The sequence below is a fragment of the Sciurus vulgaris genome (assembly GCF_902686455.1).
Source record: "Sciurus vulgaris genome assembly, chromosome: 7".
Lineage (NCBI taxonomy): Eukaryota > Metazoa > Chordata > Mammalia > Rodentia > Sciuridae > Sciurus > Sciurus vulgaris.
The window spans coordinates 76,452,326-76,462,154 of record NC_136467.1 but is presented as its reverse complement, the minus strand read 5'-3'; the positions used below and the strand labels follow the sequence as shown (position 1 = coordinate 76,462,154).

General features: G+C 36.4%; 1 pseudogene across 1 annotated transcript; it reads right to left on the bottom strand.

Moving 5' to 3' along the window:
- Positions 1-794: 794 nt before the first annotated feature.
- On the bottom strand, positions 795-3,617 carry LOC306665142 (glycoprotein hormones alpha chain-like; annotated as a pseudogene). The gene is made up of 3 exons: positions 3,278-3,617; positions 2,016-2,190; positions 795-873 (listed from the first exon to the last, which is right to left on the bottom strand). The product of its transcript is annotated as a glycoprotein hormones alpha chain-like (transcript).
- Positions 3,618-9,829: the final 6,212 nt, after the last annotated feature.

Below are 9,829 nucleotides of genomic sequence, written 5' to 3'. Positions count from 1 at the left end.
CAGACTAGGATTGTCCCTCCTAAATCCTAGAGCAGCAGTCTTTTTTCTTCTGGTGTTAGAGAGCAAACCCAGGGCTTCATATGTGCCAGGAAAGTGGTCTACCACTGAGCTCTGCCCCCAGTCATGTGTTTTGATTGCATATTTCTACCAGTAAAGAGGTTCTGATCCAGCAACCTCAATATATGCATGATTATTGTTTCTAACCTTGTATACATGTATTACCATAGTAATGGATTTTTATGTTTTCATAAAATCCATCAAAATGGAAATTTAAAGAGTGATTTAGAAGTGAATAGATATAGAAGTTCTCATATTTTCTCCTCTGACCTCAGTGGATTGTCATAACTGTCCCCCTGGCTGAAAGGACTCACAGCCAGCTCTAGAAGGCTTGGTGGGAGCAAGATTCTCCAAAATCAAGTCACTAAACACACATGGTTCCAAATCACCTATTGGCTCAACTCTCTTCCACAAATCCTTTCAAAAGCAATTGGCTTTACTTTTAAGAAAAATGATAATTCGGTGACCTGAGCGATGATTTTAAAAGCTTTATTTCCAATGGAAACGCATTTTATGGTCATGCTAAATGCTATAAGTCATTCCAAATGAAAGAGCTAGGCTGCTGATTACACCACAGGATAAGGAGACAAGCAATGAAGCGGCATGTGTCCTTGAAGCACGTCAGAATGGGCTGGTGAGGGAAAGGAGGGGCTTATCTTGCAGGTTACAAAAGCTGAACAACCTAATTTTCCTTTTCACCCAAATCATCAGTCATCAACACTGCACCTTGAATATGTTTAGGATTTGTGATAATAACAAGGTGCTGCAGTGACACTCGGTGTGGTTTTCCACTCTGGCATGTCCCATTACCGTGGCCTGAAGGGAAGGAAAAGATGAGAGACAGATGAGAGACAGGGACAAAGGGGCAAAACTGGAAAATGGTTAAATTCAAATTGTAGCCAACTGAAGTAAATAGATGATTGACTATGTTTGCATATTCTCTATTTCCAGGATATATTTTCACTCTAAAAGGTCAAGTTTCACAATCATATACATAGGCTACAATTTCTCCCAACCTGCCCCTGTTACCCACACCCCCCTGTTTCTCATTCTGAATAAATCTAGCCTGTATCTACCTAGGAAGATGACTTCTTTCTTGCCTCCTTCATTCCTTCCTCCTCATCTTCCTCCATTTCTTCTTTCCTTCCTTCCTTCCAGTGCTGGAGTTCCAAACCTGCACCTTGTGCATACTAGACAAGCATCTGTGACAGCTGAGCTAACCATTCCTACCCCCCCCAATAAAAACCCACCAATTTATTTTTATTACTATTCACTTATGTAGTCATTATTTTGCAGTAGGTGGGATCAAACCCAGGGCCCCCATGCATGCTAGGCTAGTCTCCCATTGCATCCACATACCCAGCCCCCTGACTATTTTTTAGTTTTTAAATTTTCTTGGCATAATAAATATGGTCAGGTATTGATGAGGTGCGTGGTGATAATTTTGACACGTGTACAATATGTAATGATCGTGTCGTCTTCGGTAACAGCATTTCATTTTCTTAAACATTTGTCATTTTTGTGGTAGAGAAACTTTGAATTCTTTTCTTCTAGTTCTCTATAAAACACCTAACAAATTGTTGTGAACTATGGTCATCCTACTGTGCTGTAGAATGCAAGAACTTACTCTTCCTGGGTAACTATATTTTGTTACCCAATATCTGACCTCCCTCTACACCTCCACCCCTCACACCTTTCTTAGCCTCTAGCAGCTACTATTCTACTTTCTATTTTAATAAAATCAACCTTCTTGTCTTAGCTGACTTTTAATTAAGGGCATAGGCCCTGGTTTCGAAAAAGGGTACAAATAGGGTACAAATGCAGCCGGCTTGTGACTACAACAACCAAGAAAAGATAGGTCATTAAATACCTTTGGCACTAAATCCTGTGAATATGCTTTATGGCCATTTCTCTGGTTAGGCTATTTAAAAGTTTTCTAAGGCCCTTGAAATTCTTACCTTGGTAAATGCTTTGGCCACACAGCATGTGGCCTCCGAGGTGATGTTCTTTGGTACCAGCATTGTCTTCTTGGATCTTGCTGGAGTCGGGTATGCCCTGGAGAAGCAGCAGCCCATGCACTGATAAATGGGGGCACCCAGCTTGGAGAAATATTGTTTTCTTTTAGCTTACATTCTGGGCAACCGTCAGACAACAAAAACAACAAACAAACAAACAAACAAATCAAAAATGAAACGAACAACAAAAAAGAAGTCAATAATCCAAAGAGGATTTGAAGAGAAACTATGATTTTTTCCTTATTATGGCATAGCAAATTTTATTCCATGGAAAAGAATAGAGAAATAAATAAATACTTTTGGCTGTATACTGGTTTTCATATATAATATCTATTTGTACTGATTATAGTTATCTTCACAACAAAACAATTTTTGCAGAGCTGCATGGGAAATTTCAGTTGTAGTGGTTTCTCTCTCTTCAAGCATGGAATCTTTATCCCAAAGCTAATAGTATGCTTACAGAGAGCACAAAACTTGACAGATGAAAACACCATGTTCATCCGAAAGGAGACTTTTGCCCAGAGGCAAAATATTTTCCCCTTTAGAATCTGCTATTGTTTTTTCCCCATAGAAACTCCAAATATTGACAGAGAAAAATATGTCAGAATTAAGACAGTTTGGTGAGTGTAGAAAGCCTAATATTAGAACAGGCATCTGCACTTGGGACCAAGGATTAAAATATTACCATTCATCTAGAGGAAAACCATAACTAGTAGTAGTTACGATTTCAAAGCTGATAGAATTATATCAGCCACTATATGAGATTCTCTAGCAATACAGCAAAATAAATTTACTGCATATAAATGGTTTTGTTTTTCTCACTTGTTAAGTGATGTGAAAATTCATCCACAGAAGCAATGTTAAAATCTTCTCAAATCTTCTGGGAGATGTGGAAAAAATAACTGAGCTAACCAAATGAAGAATTTTCTTCTTGTAAAATTCAGATAAAGAATAATAAGGATCCTATTTCAGATGAAAATGTACAGGCTGCTTTTTAAGTGGATGTGTAAGATATCATTTCACTGTACATTTTCTGAACCTAATTTGATTTTATGTTCACTGTCTACAAGTGCCTCGATATGTATCCACTAGTGATGATTTATCACATTTGAAAAAGAAGTAGACATGTAGTTAATGGAGTTATTGATGTACATCTAGAAATGCGTGTTGTCCTTATTACCTCAAATACAAGTTTGGTCACATACCCTGCATCGCAAACTCTCCATCAGGAAAGGAATGGAGAACATGCAGAAACACAGACAATGTAGCCAGGATGACAACTGCATATTTTCTGTAGTAATCCATGGCTCTTCTGAAATAAAGACATGACAAAATCATCATCATCATCACAATCATCATCATGCTGTCATCTTGGCTTACCAATTGTAACAAAAACCAGCAGTTTTAACCTTATTATTTACAGTAGTCACTGATGGGTGTTGCTTTCAAGTTCCAACACACTCTAAAGTCATGTAATCAAAAAAGCAAGTTTTATTTAGGAAAGAGATAGGAAACTGAATCTTTCCATTTCCCACATAAACAAGTGAGTTGGGCTTAATAACAACGATAAATTCTCTTTTAAAACCCCATCCCTTGGGCTGGGGTTGTGACTTAGTGGTAGAGCACTTACCTGGCACATGTGAGTCACTGGGTTCAAACCTCAGCACCACATAAAAATAAATAAATAGAATAAAAGTATTGTGTCCATCTACAACTAAAAAAATTTACAAAATAATAAAATATGTCATCCTTTTAAGAAGCCCCAGTGTTCTCATTTGCAAAACAGAAATTAAACTGTGCCTTTAAATGAAATGCCTATAAAAATCCCAACACTGGATCTTGGCATGTGGCTCAATGGTAGAGCACTTGCCCACTATGCATGAGGTTCTGGGTTCAATCCCACAACTGAAAGAAAAAAAATCCCAGAACAGTTTCATAAATAAAATTAAGATTACTATTATTACTTGGTAATAATATTGAAAGGTATAAGATATAGAATAGCTAAGACTATTTTAGAAAGTGAGAGCAATCACCATTTTCAGTGTGAAAACTTCTTATCAGGGATGGAGGTATACCTGAGTGATAGAGCACTTTCTTGCCTAGCATGTCTGAGGCCCTGGGTTTGATCTCCAGCACTGAATAAATACATAGAGAGATAAATAAATAAATTGGACACATTATATAGCTGAAGTAATCAAAACAGAATAATTTTGGCAGAGGGATAGATAGACCAATAGGACAGAGGAGAGTACTCAGACCCATATAAACATACATATGCCCAGCTGGTTTTTGACAAAGATACAAAACAACTGACCTGAGGAACTCAACTTTTCAACAACTGCTACTAGAGACACTAACCATAAGCAAAAGGGAAGAACAAGAAGGAGGAGGAGGAGAGGAGGAGGGGGAGGGGAGGAGGAAGGACTCAACTTAAACCTCTGGCCTTATATAAAAACTAATGCAAAATGGATCAGAAACTTCAATACAAAATTATTAAAATTTTTAAAAAATTCAGAACCTAGGGCTGGGTGAAAAGTTTTTAGATTTAGAAGCAAAATCATGGTGCATAAAAGGAAAAATGACAAATTGTACCTCATCCAAATCAGGAGTTAATCCTCTTCAAAGGAAGAAAATACAAGACACTGAACTAGAGAAAACATTTCAAACCACATATCCAACAAAGGACTAATATCTAAATCATATAGAAGACTCCTGAAACTCAACAGAAAAAATAATTTGATTATAAAATGAATATTGCAATGAAGAGAATTTATAGATGAAAAATAAGCATACACATTCAGCATCCTCAGCCATTAAGGAAATACAAATTAAAACTATAATGATCAGAATGTCTAAAATAAATGTATAACTCCAAATGTTGGCATGGATACAGAGAAATAGGATAACTCAGACACTACTGATGGGAATGTGAAATGTTACAACCACTCTGGAAAACAGTTTGACAGTTTCTCACAAAACCAAACAGATACCTTATAACTCAACATCTATACTCTTTTGGCATTGTCTCAGATAAATGAAAAGTGTGTTCCCACAAAACTTATGTATGGATGTTCATAGAAACTTTATTTATAATAGCCTAAAACTGAACAACATAAGTGCCCTTAAAAGATGAATGGTTATACAAACGATGGTACCTTCATACCATGGAATACTAGGCAGCAACATAAAAGAACACACCACTGATACACATCAGCTTGCGTGGACCTCAAGGGAAGTATGCTGAGTGAAGGTTGCATACTATATAATTCCATTTATATAATGCTGTTGAATCACAAAATTATAGAGTTGGAAAATAGATTAGCAGTTTGAAAAAGTTAGGAGAGGAGTTGAGGATAAGTATGTTTATAAAAGGACAGAACAAGGGAGCCATGTGGTGATGGAACAATTGTGCATCTTGATTGTGACATCAGTCATATGCTCTACACAGGGATAAAATTGCACAGAACCAAACCACACACACACATACTTTACTAGTGAAACCTGAATAAGCTCTGTGAATTATAGCATTGTCAATTTTCTGGATTCACATTGTACTATAATTACATAAAATAATTATTGGGAGAAATTAGTTGCAGGATGTTTGGGATCTTCTTGTACATTTTTATTTTTCGCAAATTTCTCTAAATCTATATTTACTCAAATTTAAAAGAGTTTTCTTTTTTTTTAAGTGCAGAATGAGATTTAAGATCCCATGTGATGCCAGGTACAGTGGTGCACATCTGTCATACCAGCTACTCAGGAGGCTAAAGCATGAGGATCACAAGTTCAAGACCAGCAGGGGCAATCCTACGTACATCTATGAATATACCACAGTGAATCTCACCATCATGTACATCCACAAGACACTAATGGAAAAAAAAAAACTGTAAGTAAATTGCTGAAAGATCAGTACAGTAGAAGGAAGGAAACAGGGAGGAAGAAGGGGGAAAAGGAAAGTATTGAGGCCTGAATTAGAACAAATTCTATTCCATGCTTTTATAATTATGTCAGAATGAATCCTATTGTTATGTGTAACTAAAAAGAACCAATGAAAATAAATTTAAAAATTAATCAGTGGGGGCTGGGGCAGTGTCTCAGTGGTAGAATGTGCACCTAGCATGTGTGAGGCACTAGGTTCCATCCTCAGCATCACATAAATAAAGGTATTGTGTGCAGTTACAATTAAAGAATGCATTAAAGCAATCCTGGGCAGGAAGACTGATGCAGGAGGTATCACTATACCAGACCTTAAACTCTACTATAGGGCAATAGTAACAAAAACAGCATGGTACTGGCACCAAAATAGACAAGTAGATTGATGGTACAGGATAGAAGACACGAAGAAATACCCACATAAGTACAGTAACCTCATACTAGCCAAGGGTGCCTTAAAAAATAACAAGTTTGAGTTGTACCAAAATTATACAACTAAAAACCCCTGCTCAATTCAATGGTGATTTTTTTTTTTAATTTTTTATGGTTGTCAATGAACCTTTTTTATTTATTTATTCATTCATTCATCCATTTGTTTATATGTGGTGCTGAGAATCTAACTCAGTGCCTCACACATACTAGGCAAGTGCTCCCTCACTGAGCTACAACCCCAACCCTCAATGGTGATCTTAACAGATCATAAGCAGTAAGTTGAAAAATAACTATGCACACTTCCTTTCCTTATATGTATACCCTCCTTGTCATGTAGGTTTCAGTGCCCTCCAACTTGACTCTCAGGTTGGTCATGTGACATGGTTTGACCAATTGGATGCTAGTAAATATGATACCAATGTGTTTTGTTTGTTTTGTAGCGCTAGAGATCAAGCCCAAAGCTTTATGCCTGCTAGACAAGCACTCTCCATTGGACTAGATCCCCAATAAAACAATGTCTAACAAGCACTTGCCCATTTACATTTCCTCTCTGACATTGGTAGGACCACTACCACCACCACAACCAGAGGCCTTAACTAGTTTACTGGATGGTAAAGGGTATGTTGTCAGCCCTACCACACAAGCCAAGAGCCACCAGACCCATCCAATCAGAGTTGACCAATAGTTGACATGAAAGCCAACCAAACTGGAAGAATCATGCAGGGCACACCTCAGTCCAAACTGCTGATGCAATAAATTTGAGCTTAATAAATGACTGTTGTTTAAGACCATGACATTTTGGAGAGGTGTGTTATTCAATAAAAACCAGCCAACACATCATGAGAATTCAAATAATAGCCTGTCATTTCCCCAACCCTTGACTTTAACTAGTATAAATTAGTCACCACTAGGTCTTTTGCTTTTCCTAAATTGCATGGAATTATTGATGGTAATCTGGAAACCAATTCAGAAATTTAAGAGGTTGTCCCTTAACTGGGAGCACAATAGAATAATAGTAAAACCATCTGGGTTTACTAATACTCAGCTGTCCTAGCTCTGAAACATATTCCAAATAGCTGAAAAATAAGCTCCAAGGTCCAGTATCTTTTGCTTGCAAAGTCATTTGAAAGCCATGTCACAGTAAAAGATTTTTTAGCAGAGTAAGACTATTTCTTTGTTTTTGTTTTTTTTTTCAATACATCAGGCAGTTGACATACTATATCCACAAAAAGAGCATTCAAATCTCAATCCAGCTTAATGTAACTATGTTGGACAGTTATTTGGCTTAATCATGCTCTAAAGTCCCCAAATAGCTCTAGTTTTTGCACTAGAGATTCCAAAATTGAACCAAGGAGGAAACCATAAAACTAAGTGTAGCATATCCAAAATAAACATTGATTTATATCACTGATTAAGTCCTTGTATTTTAATGCCATTATGGATATAATTATTATTATAACATTTGTTTTTTCTGTCTCCTGTCACACAATATAATATTTTTGAATTTTGCATACTTAATGAATTCTTGCTCAACTTGAAGGACTTTTGAATAGATTTCTCAAAAAAAAAAAAAATGTCCTGGCTGAAATTCCCCTTCACACCAAAAATTATACTGATTGATTTTTCTCATCATTCAATGAGGATACAAAAACTGACAACTAAAGTAGAGATTCATCAAACAAATATGCTGGGGAGGATGCTTATAACAATTTTCAAAGTTAAAATTCAGCCTGTTATTGGTTTTTGAGTTTATTTATTTTCTGCCAATTTTATTCTGTTTCATCAGGAGGAATTAAAGATAGAGCTTTTAGTATTCTTGGTAGAATCTGAATTGAGATCCTGGACATCTTCTTCCGGAAGAATGCATTTCCACCAGCATTTCCACTCTGCTCATGTAACACCAAAATGGAAGGAAATAAGAAAGGTCCCCTTTAAAACATAGTGGTCTAAAAATAAAGTATAGGGGTCTGGTAGATACAGTCTTAGCTTTCCAGTAAGGTTTATTTTAATTCACAGGTTTAGAGGTTTCAATACAAGATTGTTTGGACCTGTCACTTTGGGTCTATACAGCAGCACATCATGGTGGAAGCCCATGGCAGAGCAAAACCTCATGACTGAGATGCAAAAAAAAGAAAGAGAAAGAGGCCAGGTTCCACAATCCCCTTTAAGGGCACACCCTACAATGACCTAAAACCTCCTACTAGGGCCCCACCTCTTAAAGTTTCACCAAGTCCCAACCAGTGCCACACTGGGGATCAAGTCTTATAACACTCTGAGGGACTTTCCAGATCCAAATGATAACAACAGGTCACTAAAATGTACTAAGTTTCTAATTACAAGCCAGTTATTTGGTTTTTAAAATCTAGAAAAAATGATAGAATAAAGACAAAATTTACATTCTCAAATTGAATTGGTCCAAAACTCTATATTAAAACAGTAATACTTTATTTGTATGCTGAATGAGGAGGAGACACTGAGGGAATATTTAAGGACAAATACTTAATGAAAATGAAAATTGAATTCCTCTCTCCCTATCATCTAATGATTAGATCTTATTTAATAGCTTAATTAAATTCTGGGAGGGAATAGAGTAAAACTAATTCATTGATTATTAGAAAAAGATACTGACAGACCTAAGAGAACATTGTGAAAAGTACACTCCAACTGATCTGCAGTTGAAATACAGTAACTTCCTGTCACTTATACAGTGAGCTGATCCTACCTGGTCACAGACTTCAGTTTATATTATACAGATAACCCAGTGAATCTCAACTCATGAGTAGAATCTTTCAGAGCTTGTGGAAAAAGGCCTGGTCTGTTCAACCTGGAATTTCCATGGCTTCCCATTACATATGGCTCTCTGCAATATTACATGTTGCAACCTCAATCCCTTAGGACCCTTAAGAGTGAATAATTATAATCCTTTTATTCATAATCCAGTAATTAAGTAGATGGAAAGCAACTCAGTGGGACTTTTTGGTGGGTGTGAATTTATTACAGAAAATAAACCCTCTTCCAAACTTTTAATAACTACCGACCCTGTATTATGTGCTCTCCATTCCTTATCTCAATCCTTACAAACAACCCTATGAGGTAGATGAGACACTGAGGATAAAGAGTGAAAATAACTCACCCATGGTCACAGATTATAAGAAATTGAACCTGTATTTAAGATGAGAAGAATTTTGCCAACTACTACATTCTAACCAGTACCTTCCTCTTAATAAAAGAAGTAGTAATGAATAAACTAGAAGACCTTTGGTTTTGTAGTTGTAACTCACAGTTAGCTAATTTGTTTTAAAAAAAGGCAATTAAAAAAAAAAAAAAAAGCAGTTGTCTTGCACTACAAATAAACTCCTGTGTGGTATTAGAGTTGATCCCTAGAGATATTT